Source organism: Balearica regulorum, chromosome W (assembly GCF_011004875.1).
Source record: "Balearica regulorum gibbericeps isolate bBalReg1 chromosome W, bBalReg1.pri, whole genome shotgun sequence".
Lineage (NCBI taxonomy): Eukaryota > Metazoa > Chordata > Aves > Gruiformes > Gruidae > Balearica > Balearica regulorum.
In genome coordinates this window covers 15157107-15169893 of record NC_046219.1, presented here as the reverse complement: position 1 = coordinate 15169893, position 12787 = coordinate 15157107, and the positions used below count along the sequence as shown (strand labels likewise).

General features: G+C 52.7%; 1 protein-coding gene and 1 long non-coding RNA gene across 10 annotated transcripts in view; one reads left to right on the top strand and one right to left on the bottom strand.

Moving 5' to 3' along the window:
* The window catches only part of LOC142599220 (uncharacterized), a 434245-nt gene that overhangs the window by 332412 nt on the left and 89046 nt on the right, over window positions 1-12787 (top strand). The gene's annotated exons all lie outside the window — the stretch shown is intronic.
* The window catches only part of LOC104635052 (dnaJ homolog subfamily B member 5), a 50053-nt gene that overhangs the window by 27256 nt on the left and 10010 nt on the right, over window positions 1-12787 (bottom strand). For 5 of the 9 annotated variants that reach the window (XR_012832824.1, XR_012832825.1, XR_012832826.1 and 2 more), the window contains exon 1: window positions 37-151. The gene's annotated coding sequence lies outside the window, so the exon portion shown is untranslated. Of the gene's footprint in view, window positions 1-36; window positions 157-12787 lie in introns of those variants that run through there. The other 4 variants (XM_075739058.1, XM_075739062.1, XM_075739060.1 and 1 more) reach the window with 3 other exon arrangements.

Here is a 12787-nt window from a genome sequence, read left to right as displayed (position 1 = left end):
CAGAACTGCCGCCGCCCCCCCCCCCCCCGCACTCACCGCTCACGCTGTCCCAGAGCGCTGTGCGTGCTCAGTCGCTGAACTTAAACTAACCCCAGCCACTAAGTCAGGGAAGTCCTGCCTGTGTAAGTCCCACCTCGCTGAACCGGAAGAGCACACACCACCTCACTCATTGACTCAACCCACCTCACCACCGCCCATTGGGAAGTTCAAGTCGGTACCACCCCCTCAAGGCACTCTCATTGGTCGGCTCCGAGCTGGCTGCTTATAGAGGCCGGATTGCCCAGAGAACCCTCTGGAAAGTTGTGACATTACCATCGTACTATGCATCAAATCCTTTCCCCTCACACCTGAGTGTGGGGGCATGGGGATAAAACCGGAATTATGGGTGGGTATATAGTTGCCTCTATGTGGGGACCCTAGAGGGGCAGGATGGGCTGGGGGCATGTTCCCCCTCCTGCATGTAGTAGAGCATGAGGCTTGTGGGAGCATTTCTGTGGGGCTCACATGGAGCCTGAGGCTGTGTGAGGGCTAGGGACTTCCAGGGTAGCTCTAAGACTGGGGTGTGGAGGCCCTGAGGCCTGCTGGGGGAGAGCCTTGTGCAAGGTCCAGCGGCCTAGTGTTGCTTCCTGGTGTGGTGCTGGCTGTTCTGGGGGAGATCTAGCTGCAGGTGTGGCTTGGGTGATGCTGAAGCATATTTCTTGCTGTTTTGGGGCTGGAAAGTGCTTGGCAGGCTTCTGACCTGTCCTAGGGTGGAAAAATGAGAAGAAAAGCTTGCTGGGAGCAGCTGTGTTGGAGGTTGAAGCCTTCCAGGGAGGTAAGGAGGCACTTGAGTTGTCTCCTTCCCTGGTGCAAGGTGTGTTCTTGCAGCCTAGCAGTGCTGGTGAGGTTGGAGGACAGTGTGGGCTTTCTGAAAGCCCTGCCTGTGCTAAGGTAGTGCCCCCCTTATGTAAGGCTGGCTGGGATGAGAGGAAGAGTGAGCCCTGTGGAGTTGCTGCATGGGGCAGTCTAAGGATGTCTGATGGGTTGACTGTCTGGTCCCCAGGGACAGTGCTGTACCCAGATCAAACACCCAATGCACTGAGGCTTGTGGTCTTTCTGCAGCAAATGCTTCTCTGTCTTGGTGTCAGCTAAGGCACTTTAGCCCTGGAATGGTGTGAGGACTTGCCTCAGGGTTTCCTTTTTCATCAGGAAAAAGCCATTGGTCCCCCTGAAGGAGGAGCCCCTTCAATCCCCACCTGTGAGGCTTAGGGGCTGTGTTTTAAACCACTCCTGATCTGATTGCCTCAGTGTGACCCATCACTGCAGCAGCAGTGCCTGCAGCTGTGACCAGCTAGCAGGGAAGCCACATAGCGAAGCTAAACATGTTCCCAGCATTGTTTCTCTGCAAAGTCCTATCATGTGTCCCCTTCTGAAGGGGAAGTGTGTTTGGGCTTTTGCTGTGTGAGTTGCCCCCTTAATCTCTGTGGTGTCCCAGCCAGGGTTAGACCTGGAGTGAAGTGGCTTCTGGCTAGTGGAGCTGTCTGGACCCAGTGTCCTTGCTCTTGTGCTAGGAAACCTGCCTGTCTCAAGAAACAAGGCTGTCTCTCTTGCTCCTGTCAAGGTACCACATTGATGCAGAGCAATGATCCCTCTTGTGATGAGATCCTGTCTGCAGACCTGGCCATTAGACCAAGGGGTGAAACAGCTGGTCCTGTGGATGATGCAGCTCATGGGTGAAGCTGAGAGGTGATGTGAACAGTTGAGGCTGTTAATATCGTGTTTGTTATGATTAGAAGATGCTTTTGTAACCTCTGTATGCCTCCCCTTACAGAGGAGGTGTTTGAATGGGGCATTTTGTAGTAATTTCTGGGTTCATGGCTTGTCCTTCCCCTGTAGTTTGGTCACGGCATCGGTCTCCTTTTCTGGGCTGGGGTCTTAACCAAAACTGCTCCTCCTTCACAGCCTGTCTGCCAGCACATCTGGCACCCTTTTAAAGACATGCTGGGAAAGTGCAGGGAGGGGTAGCAGGAATAGTTAAAGGTATGAAGCAGTTCCATACAAGGAACAATTACATAAACTGGCCCTCTTCTGAGGGAGGCATGATGGGGAATAATAAAATCATGTGTGGCTGGGGGAATGTGAACAGGGAATGATTGCTCGAGCTCCCTTCTTGTATAGGGTGTGTGGGGCATCATGTGCAGGAAGAGGCAGTGTACCTTGGGGTGCAAGTGCATTTCTTGAAGCAGTTTGGGATTAACCTGTGGAAATGGTGGCCTTGGGTAAGGGATATGGTGGGAAGATGGGAAAACTTGTCTGGGATCAAAAGGCAATTAAGTAAATTCATGAAAAGTCCACCAAGGGTTGGTGAGCCCAGTGATGGTGCTTATGGTGTGGGAAATCCCCAGGCTACAGGAGTGAGGAGCATGTTGTGGGCATGGTGAGCTCCCCTGGAGCTTCAGCTCTTCCCAAGGCCTTGGCTGTGGGCCTCTGTTCCAGAGAGTATAGGGAGGTTGGGGACTGCAGCCTGGAGTGGTGGGGCTACTTTTCTGTTAAAGCATTGTTACTTGGTGTTTGAAGGTTGGAGCAGTGGATGAGGCCACTGAGCTCTGCAACTTTCTACCCAAGTGCTGTCTGCAAAGCATGTTCCTGGTGGGTGCCATACTGCTGCAAAGGAAAACTTTCCCCAGTTGCTGCTGCCACTGCCTCCAAGCTGGATCTCCCCATGGCTGAGCAGATGGGGCAGGAGCGAGGATGTGATCCTGTATGCAGGAGAGCATTGGCTCCTCGCTGAATTGCTCCCCTGTCCTGCTCAGATTCCCCTGCTCAATGTGACGCAGGGAAGTCTCTGGCAACTGTGGCTGGGTGAGCTCAGGAGATGCATCTGAGGACACTGGGCTTGGCAGCATGTGGTGGGTTGACCCTGGCTGAGGGCCAGGTGCCCACCAGAGCTGCTCTATCACTCCCCTCTTTCATTAGACAGGGGAGAAAAAGTACAATGAAAAAAAAACTTACAGGTCGAGATAAGGACAGGGAGAGATCATTCTCTAATTATCATCACGAGCAAAACAGACCGAAGTTAGAGAGGGAATTAATCTTATTTATTACTAAGCAAAACAGAGTAGAGGAATGAGAAATAAAACCAAATCTTAAAACACCTCCCCCCACCCCTCCCATCTTCCCGGGCTCAACTTCACTCCCAGCTTCAACCTCCGCCCCGCCCAGCGGCACAGGGGGACGGGGAGTGAGGGTTACGGTCAGTTCATCACGCGGTGTTTCTGCTGCTCCTTCATCCTCAGGGGGAGGACTCCTCTCATTGTTCCCCTGCTCCAGCGTGGGGTCCCTCTCACGGGAGACAGTCCTTCACGAACTGCTCCAATGTGAGTCTCTCCCACAGGGTGCAGACCTTCAGGAGCAAACTGCTCCAGCGTGGGTCCCCCACGGGGTCACAAGTCCTGCCAGCAAACCTGCTCTGGCGTGGGCTCCTCTCTCCACGGGTCCACAGGTCCTGCCAGGAACTTGCTCCAGCGCGGGCTTCCCATGGGGTCACAGCCTCCTTCAGGTGTCTCCACCTGCTCCGGCGTGGGGTCCTCCACAGGCTGCAGGTGGAATCTCTACACCCCCTCATCCTCCCTCCATGGGCTGCAGGGGGACAGCCTGCCTCACCATGGTCTTCACCATGGGCTGCAGGGGGATCTCTGCTCTGTCGCCTGGAACACCTCCTCCCCCTCCTTCTGCACTGACCTTGGTGTCTGCAGAGTTTCTTACATCTTCTCACTCCTCTTTCCAGCTGCAAAAGCTCTCTCTCTAACTGGGTTTTTTTTCCTTCTTAAATATGTTATCACAGAGGCACTGATTGGCTTGGCCTTGGCCAGTGGCAGGTCTGTCTTGGAGCTGGCTGGCATTGGCCCTGTCAGACACAGGGGAAGCTTCTAGCAGCTTCTCACAGAAGCCACCCCTGTAGCCCCCCCGCTACCAAAACCTTGCCACGCAAACCCAACACACAGCAGCAGGGGGTTGTATTCTGCTCTCCACAATGAGAGCAGTGCCCATGCATTTGGTGCTGTCTCTCCTTCCTGCCTGTTACCATCCTTGGAGGTGTCACTTGCCTTTTCCAGCACTCTGAGCTGCAAGATGAGGAAAGGGCTGCAAGAAAAAAAATCAATGCCCAGGTTTTTTTTGTTGGATTAATGCCATGTTCCCTGCCTGCTGCTGTCCTGGCTGTGGTCCGAGTTGATGCATCTCCAAGGAGATGCTGATGGGGGTCACCTTCCAGATCAGGTCTGGGTTTTAGTTCCTGCTGTCTGTACAGGTAAGCCCTGTCCTGAGGGCATGGGGACCTTGTTCCTTAGGGCTTATCCAGCCCCTGGTGTGTTCCCTGAGGAAACCACCAAACCAGAGTGGCTCTCATCAGCTTCCAGTTATCTTGATTTTGTTGGTAGCCCCAGCATATGGTGGGCTTGGGCCTGCCCAGCTCTGAGCATGGGATAATCCGGATGGGAAGGGTCACTAGGAGGTCTCTAGTCCTCATGCTCAAAGCAGGGTCAGCCACCAGGTCAGAGCAGGCTGCTTGGGGCTTTATCCAGGCTGGCCTTGAAAACCTCCAAGGACAGTGACAACACTGGAAGAGCTTGTTCCAGCAGCATTTCCCATGTCCTTGTGGTGCTGTGTCTCACCAGAGCCTGCCTGGCCTCCTGAGGGCATGTGGGAGGAAGGGAATGGAAGCTGCTATTGGTGCTAATGATAGCGTTTGACTTTTTTTTTTCTCCTGTTAGGGCTGAGGATGCTGGCTGCTGCCTCCCCTTGCTAGCGTGCTGCCAGCAGCAGCTGAACTGGCTGCTCTGCTTGGTGCTCTGCACCTGTGGGGGTGGCATAATAAGCCATGTCCTTGTCTCAACCTGCTGCTTTCTCTCCTGGCAGTGTCTGTGTTGTCAGCTGGGTTTTTTTTTTTGTGTGTTGTCTTGAGTGGTTCCCAGCTGGCACTGGCATGTGGCCCTTGCTGGAGACCTCCTCCTGGGCTGACCTTTGCAAACCCCTTGGATGAGTGTGCCAGGGCTCTCCTGCCCACATCGGGTGTGTGTGGGAGATGTGAGCAGATCTGCATGGCAGTGGTGTGTGTGAGGACTCTGTCCTCTCCAGTCCCCTCCTGCCCCCATCTGTGCTTGGGCTCTGCTGGAGTAGCCAAAACCTGAGGGCAAAAGTGAGTGGGAAGAAAAGGGCAGTGAGGGGGGGGATGTGGCAGTGCTTTTTGGGGGCAGAGTCTGGGGAAGAGCAAGGCTGGGAAAGCCTCTTGTGGGAATTTGTTGTGGTTTAACCCCAGCTGGCAACTAAACCCCACACAGCTGCTTGCTTGTTCACCCCCCACCCCCCCACCCCCGTGGGATGGGGTAGAGAATCAGAAGAGGTAAAGTGAGAAAACTCATGGGTTGAGATAAAGACAGTTTAAGTAAAGCAAAAGCTGCACATGCAACCAAAGCAAAACAAGGAATTAACTACTTCCCATTGGCAGGCAAGTGTTTCACCCATCTCGAGGAAAGCAGGGCTCCATCATGCATAATAGTTACTTGGGAAGATGAACACAATCACTCCAAACATCCCCCTCTTCCTCCTTCTCCCAGCTTTATATGCTGAGCATGATGTTGTAGCCAAAAAGATAGGCCTGTAATGAAGGCCTACTTATATGTGATAAGAAACTATTCATTATTACTTTAGGGAAGAAGGCTAATGATTCTTAGAATGAGCACCTGTTACATGTCATGATAAAAAAGGAGGAGCTACAAGACACTTCAAGGTCCTTAGTGTCCTCACTTTCTGAAAAGTATGTACATAATTGCCTCCAGCAGCATCCTTATCTTCCTGAGGCATATAGCAAACAATTACCATCACCAAAGTACTGAGAAACTAGGGGAAAGGTAACTTGGGCCAGGGTCCCCACAACCACTAACCCCTAAGCCCCCTACCCAAATTATACCCCCTACTCAAAAGATAGAGGCAGAGAAAGGAACTGAGCATGCGTTCTAGTTTGCATACTAGGCAAAGAAATATGACCCAATCATTGTAATGGGGAGTGTACCACTTTGTAATCCTTGTAATATTCGTGTATAAATATGACAAGAGAACCAGCATTAGGGGTGCCTGATTAGAGGAACTATCCTCCTGACACCCAGCGCTGCAATAAAAGGAAGTGCCTGCTTCTTAATGCTAAATTGGTGTTAAGGAGTTTTCTTTTATTCCCCAATTCGGGTGATAATGTCATATGGTATGGAATATCCCTTTGGTCAGGTGGGGTCAGCTGTCCTGGCTGTGTCCCCTCCCAACTTCTTGTGCACCCCCAGCCTAGTCATTGGCAGGGTGGTGTGAGAAGCAGAAAAGGCCTTGACACTGTGTAAACACTGTTCAACAATAACAAAAACATCCCTGTATTATCAACACTGTTTTCAGCACAAATTCAAAACATAGCCCAATACTAGCTACTATGAAGAAAAATAACTCTATCCCAGTCAAAACCAGCATAGACTTGAATTCAGAGTGGCTGTGCTCTGGTTGAGATGCTCCCCAGCGAGACAGGGCGAGGGTAGCTGAGAGCCAGCAGCATCTCTGTAGCCCTGGCATTTTCCTTGCTACTCGTCTGCAACTTGATGTGTTCCCCCTGTGGCAGGTGCACCCGCTCCGACAAAGCCGGTAGGAAAACCTTCCCGCAGCAGTTTGAATTATGCCCGCAGGGCAGTGGCAGTTTGAGTTGATGGGAGACAAAGCTGAGGTCTTTGGCCAATAGGAGACCTATGTGACCGTATATGACCACAGGTCAGATTCGAATTGGGTATACATGGAGTCCCGTGAGAGAGCCATCTTGAGTCCGTCTCCCTCAGAGCAGCAGGTCTGCGGTTGGAGGCTCTCCCTGTGGGTTGGGACGCCACCTATGGTTCATCTTCTGTACAGATTGAGAGACATTTTACACAGGTGAGTGATTTTTGCATATTTTGGGTTATCAACCATAAACCTTAGGAGCTCTTAAGTCAGCAGTATAGTATTAATATCCCGATCGACAAGCTCTGCCCTCCCTGAGACAGAAACAGGGACAGCTAACAGACCAAAGCCAAAGTGAAGGGGACCCTGTATCCTCCCCTTGCCAGGCAGAAGGCAGCAGCCTTAAAGAGGGCAGCGAATGGAAACAAGTCCACGCGTGGCAGGCGAACCTTCTCCTCCTCACCCACCTCGCCTTCCCACGTACCCCTGTGCAACAGCTACGAGGCTCTGGCTGTGGAAGACCACTCGAGTGAGGGTATGGATGACAGTCAAGCTACTCCAGAGGTAGCACCTAGGCCCAAAAGGCCCATGCCTTGGGTCGTGACCACCCCAACAAAGAAGAAAAGGAGAGTTATAGTCATAGGGGACTCCCTTCTGAAAGGTACAGAGGGCCCGATATGCAGGGCAGACCCCCTCTCAGAGAAGTCCGCTGCCTCCCCAGGGCCCGTGTCAAGGACATCGCTAGGAAACTCCCCAGCCTGGTACAGCCCTCTGACTATTACCCACTGCTGCTCCTCCATGTGGGTGGGGATGAAGCAGACACGCACCACAAAAGTGATCAAAAGGGACTTCAGGCTCTTAGGGCAGTCACTGAAGGATTTGGGACTGCAGGTAATATTCTCCTCCCTCCTTCCAGTTGAGGGCAGCAATGGTGGGTGGAACAGGCGGACGCAGTCCATAAATGCATGGCTCTGTGGCTGGTGTCAACACCACAACTTTGGGTTCTTTGACAATGGGGCGGCCTACACGGCACCAGGCCTGATGAACCCTGATGGGATTCATCTCTCTCAAAGGGGGAAGAGGATCTTTGCCCAGGAACTAGCAGGGCTCATGGACAGAGCTTTAAACTAGGCTCAAAGGGGGGAGGGGGATAACATCAGGCTTGCCAGTGACATGTTGTGGGATGATGTGCCCAGGTTGGAGGGATGGGGTGCTGGCGAGGGCCCTCGGCCTACTGCTCGGAGACGTGCTGGATGCACTACAGCACGCTCAAAGCCTAGAGGAGATGAGCTGGGGGCTCCGGATGCAACAGGAACCAACAGGGTAACACTGGGAAGATACATCAAAAGAATTCCAGCCACCCCAGCCAATAAGTCAGCCTCATCGGGGGCACAACTGAAATGCCTCTACGCGAACGCACGGAGCATGGGGAACAAACAAGAGGAGCTGGAGACGTGTGTGCACCTGCAAAGCTATGACCTTATTGGCATTACAGAGACATGGTGAGACAGCTCCTATGACTGGAGTGTTGGGATGGAAGGGTACAGGCTCTTTAGGAAGGGCAGACAAGGAGGGGGCGTTGCCCTCTATGTCAATGACCAGCTGGAGTGCATGGAGCTCCACCTGGGGATGGATGAGGAGCCCACCAACAGCCTATGGGTCAGGATTAAAGGGAGGGCTGGGGCAGGGGACATCATAGTGGGGGTCTGCTACAGGCCACCTGACCAGGGGGACAGAGCAGGTGAAGCCCTCTATAGGCAGATAGGAGCAGCCTCACGCTCACAAGCCCTGGTCCTTATGGGGGACTTCAACCACCCCGACATCTGCTGGAGGGACAACGCAGCTGAGCGCAAGCAATCCAGGAAGTTCCTGGAATGTGTCGATGACAACTTTCTCCTCCAAGTGATAGAGGAGCCCACGAGGAGAGGTGCCATGCTGGACCTTGTTCTTACCAACAAGGAGGGCCTGGTAGGGGATGTCAAGCTCAAGGGCAGCCTTGGCTGCAGTGACCACAAAATGGTGGAATTCAGGATCCTCAGGGCAGCGAGGAGGGCGCACAGCAAGCTCACTACCCTGGACTTCAGGAGAGCAGACTTTGGCCTCTTCAGGGACCTGCTTGGTAGAATACCATGGGACAAAGCCCTGGAAGGAAGAGGGGCCCAAGACAGCTGGCTAATATTCAAGGGTCACCTCCTCCAAGATCAGGAGCGATGCATCCCAGCAAAGAAGAAGTCAAGCAAAAACGCTTGGAGGCCCCTGTGGATGAACAAGTGGCTCCTGGGCAAAGTCAAACGCAAAAAGGAAGCCTACAGAGGGTGGAAGCAAGGGCAGGTAGCCTGGGAGGAGTACAGAGAAACTGTCCAAGCAGTCAGGGAAAAAAAAAACAGATTCTATAGGTATGTTAGTGATAACAGGAGGACGAGGGAAAATGTGGGTCCCCTCCGGAATGAAACGGGTGACCTGGTTACCCCGGATATGGAGAAGGCTGAGGTACTCAATGCCTTCTTTGCCTCAGTCTTCGCTGGCAAATGCTTGAGCCACACTGCCCAGGTCACAGAAGGCAGGGACTGGGAGAATGCAGAACCGCCCACTGCAGGAGAAGATCAGTTTCGAGAATATCTAAGGAACCTGAAGGTGCACAAGTCCAAGGGACCTGATGAGTTGCATCCGTGTGTCCTCAGGGAACTGGTGGATGAAGTGGCTAAGCCACTCTCCATCATATTTGAGAAGTCCTGGCAGTCCAGTGAAGTTCCCACTGACTGGAAAAGGGGAAACATAACCCCCATTTTTAAGAAGGGTAAAAAGGAAGACCCAGGGAACTACAGGCTGGTCAGTCTCACCTCTGTGCTTGGCAAGATTATGGAGCAGACCCTCCTGGAGACTATGCTCAGGCACGTGGAAAATAAGGAGGTGATTGGTGACAGCCAACACAGCTTCACTAGGGGCAAATCGTGCATGACAAACTTGGTGGCCTTCTATGATGGGGTCACAGCATCAGTGGCTAAGGGAAGGGCAACTGACGTCATCTACCTGGCCTTGTGCAAGGCATGTGACCCTGTCCCGCATGACATCCTTGTCTCTAAATTGGAGAGACATGGATTCAATGGATGGACCACTCGGTGGATAAGGAATTGGCTGGATGGTCGCACTCAAAGAGTTGTGGTCAATGGCTCAATGTCCAAGTGGAGAACAGTGACGAGTGGTGTTCCTCAGGGGTCGGTACTGGGACCGGCGCTGTTTAACATCTTTGTCGGGGAGATGGACAGTGGGATCGAGTGCACCCTCAGCAAGTTTGCCGACAACACCAAGCTGTGTGGTGGGGTCGACACGCTGGAGGGAAGGGATGCCATCCAGAGGGACCTTGAGAGGCTGGAGAGGTGGGCCCGTGCGAACCGCATGAAGTTCAGCAAGGCTAAGTGCAAGGTCCTGCACGTGGGTCAGGGCAGTCCCAAGCACGACTATAGGCTGGGTGGGGAATGGATTGAAAGCAGCCCTGAGGAGAAGGACTTGGGGGTATTGATTGATGAGAAGCTCAGCATGAGCTGGCAATCCGCATGTGTAGCCCAGAAAGCCAACCGTGTCCTGGGCTGCATCAAAAGAGGTGTGACCAGCAGGTTGAGGGAGTTGATCCTGCCCCTCTACTCTGCTCTTGTGAGACCCCCACCTGGAGTACTGCATCCAGCTCTGGGGGCCCCAGTACAGGAGAGACATGGAGCTGTTGGAGCGAGTCCAGAGGAGGGCCACGAAGCTGATCAGAGGGCTGGAGCACCTCTCCTGTGAGGACAGGCTGAGAGAGTTGGGGTTGTTCAGCCTGGAGAAAAGGCGGCTCTGGGGAGATCTAATTGCGGCTTACCTTTACCTGAAGGGGGCCTAACAGGAAAGATGGTGAGGGACTGTTTATCAGGGAGTGTAGTGATAGGACAAGGGGTAATGGGTTTAAGCTGAAGGAGGGTCGATTTAGATTAGATGTTGGGAAGAAATTCTTTACTGTGAGGGTGGTGAGGCACTGGAACAGGTTGCCCAGAGAGGTTGTGGAGCCCCCATCCCTGGAAGTGTTTAAGGCCAGGTTGGATGAGGCTTTGGGCTACCTTGTCTAGTGGAGGCTGTCCCTGCTCGTAGCAGGGGGGTTGGACCTAGATGATCTTTGAGGTCCCTTCCAACCCAAACCATTCTATGACATCCTGAACCTGTGGATTGCTAATGTCTGTTGGAGCCAGAGTGGTTTCAGTTAGAACAAAACTTAGTTTTTCCCCTTCCATCTTGTAAAATAAGTATTTTTGATTGTTTGTTGAACTGGACTGGCCTAGTTTGTGTGGTTCTGTGACACCCCCTGGAATGGAGGCCAGCTGTGCTGGGGAACTCAAATAGCATTGGTTGTCCCTGGGGACCCATCTGCATGTGGTGGACATGTGCTGAAGTTTGGCTTGGCTCTGTTTCACCTTCCGGCCTTTGTTCTGCTTTCCTCAGCAAAGGAATCCTATAGTGCTTCATAGTTTCTCCTGGGGATGGTGCTCTCCAAGTTACATTTTAACCAAGTTATTTCTAGTTTGCATTTGGGTGCCAAGTACACTGAGCTTTTCTAGTCTCTCCAGCCGCCCTGTCTCTTGGGGAATTTTGGCCTTGAAACACATCCTGAGTCCCTGTTTTTCAGGGGCAGGGGGCACACATGGGTATTCCCCACAGGGATGCTGGCCCTCAGGGTTATAGCTGGAGGTGAATAGTGTCTGGGCTAGAGACAAACCCGACTGCATCTATTGGGAGTGTGTCCATTTGATGCTTTTCCTTCTGCAGATCTGCCTGGCATCTAGTTCTTAAATGAGCTGACAGTGGCAAGATCAGATGGTTTCATCGAGACACAGTGGTACCCAGTTGACTGTTGTAGGAAGCTTAATATCTCTGTGATGCTACTAAATCTGTGATGTCTTAAAAAAAAACAAACCAAAAAACACCAGCAAAAACCCCAACTTGGGGGTTGTCTGGCAAGGAGAGTTTTCTGAAAGAACAGGTTGGCTTGCCTTTATTCTGATCTTGCTGCCTCTTTATTGCATTCCAAACCACCTTCCCTGTGACTGCCCTGGCCTGATGGCAGGTGGTGCTAAAGAGGGCTGCAGATGATGTTATGCTGGGGACAGAAGACTCCACTGGTGCGGCAGTGGTGCCAGGTTGCTTCTCTTTCTACCCATAGCCTGTAACTACTAATCCCTCTGATTTTGCTGCTTCCTGAGCATCCCATCTCCTTGGTCCAGGGGATCATGGACAGTGGGTGGGTAAAGCCATAAATATCTCCGGTACTGGAGAAGAGAAGGAAGGGAGATTTCCAAGCAGCCCTTCTGGACCACTGGAAGATGCTGAGATGCACCAGTCTCGTCTTTGTGAGCTGGGGTGATGTTTAGGGCTTGGCCAGGAGAGCATGCAAAGAGGAGCCAGTGATTGGCAGAGCTGTGACTTGCTGACCTGTGTTTCTGAAGGGCATCCCCTGCTCTCTGCAGCCTGTGGAGCTGGGTTTGAGCAGCAGAGATGTTTGGGGCTGCCTGGCCCTGGCTGTCTCAGCTCATTTTGTGGGACTTTGTGCTTGCCAGCCCTTGGCCCTGCTGTATAGCACTGTGCCAGTCCTGTGGTGGCTCTGGATCTCCAAGTCACTGCCAGCTGCTGCCAGCATGAAACCCTGGCTGGCAGAGAACAGGCCTGGCTGGAGCTTTTCATCAGGAGCCTGAGACACCAGCCAGTGTTGAGGCTGAACTGGGAGGGGATGCTGACAGGGACCAGCTGAGCATCTGGTGCCCCAGCTGGAGGCTCAAGCAAGGATGCTTTTCCTCTGTGCTTGTTTCTTGCTCAGAGGCAGAGTGTGGGGAGATTGGATGTCCTGGTTTTCAGCTGGGATAGAGTTAATTTTTACAAGAAGCTGGGAAGGGGACACAGCCAGGACAGCTGACCCAAACTAGCCAAAGGAATATTCAATACCATATGAGGTCATGCTCAATACGTAAAGGGGAGAGCTGGCTGGGGAGGAGTCACTGCTTGGGGATGGGCTGGGCATTGGTTCTGGGTGGTGAGCAAATTACAT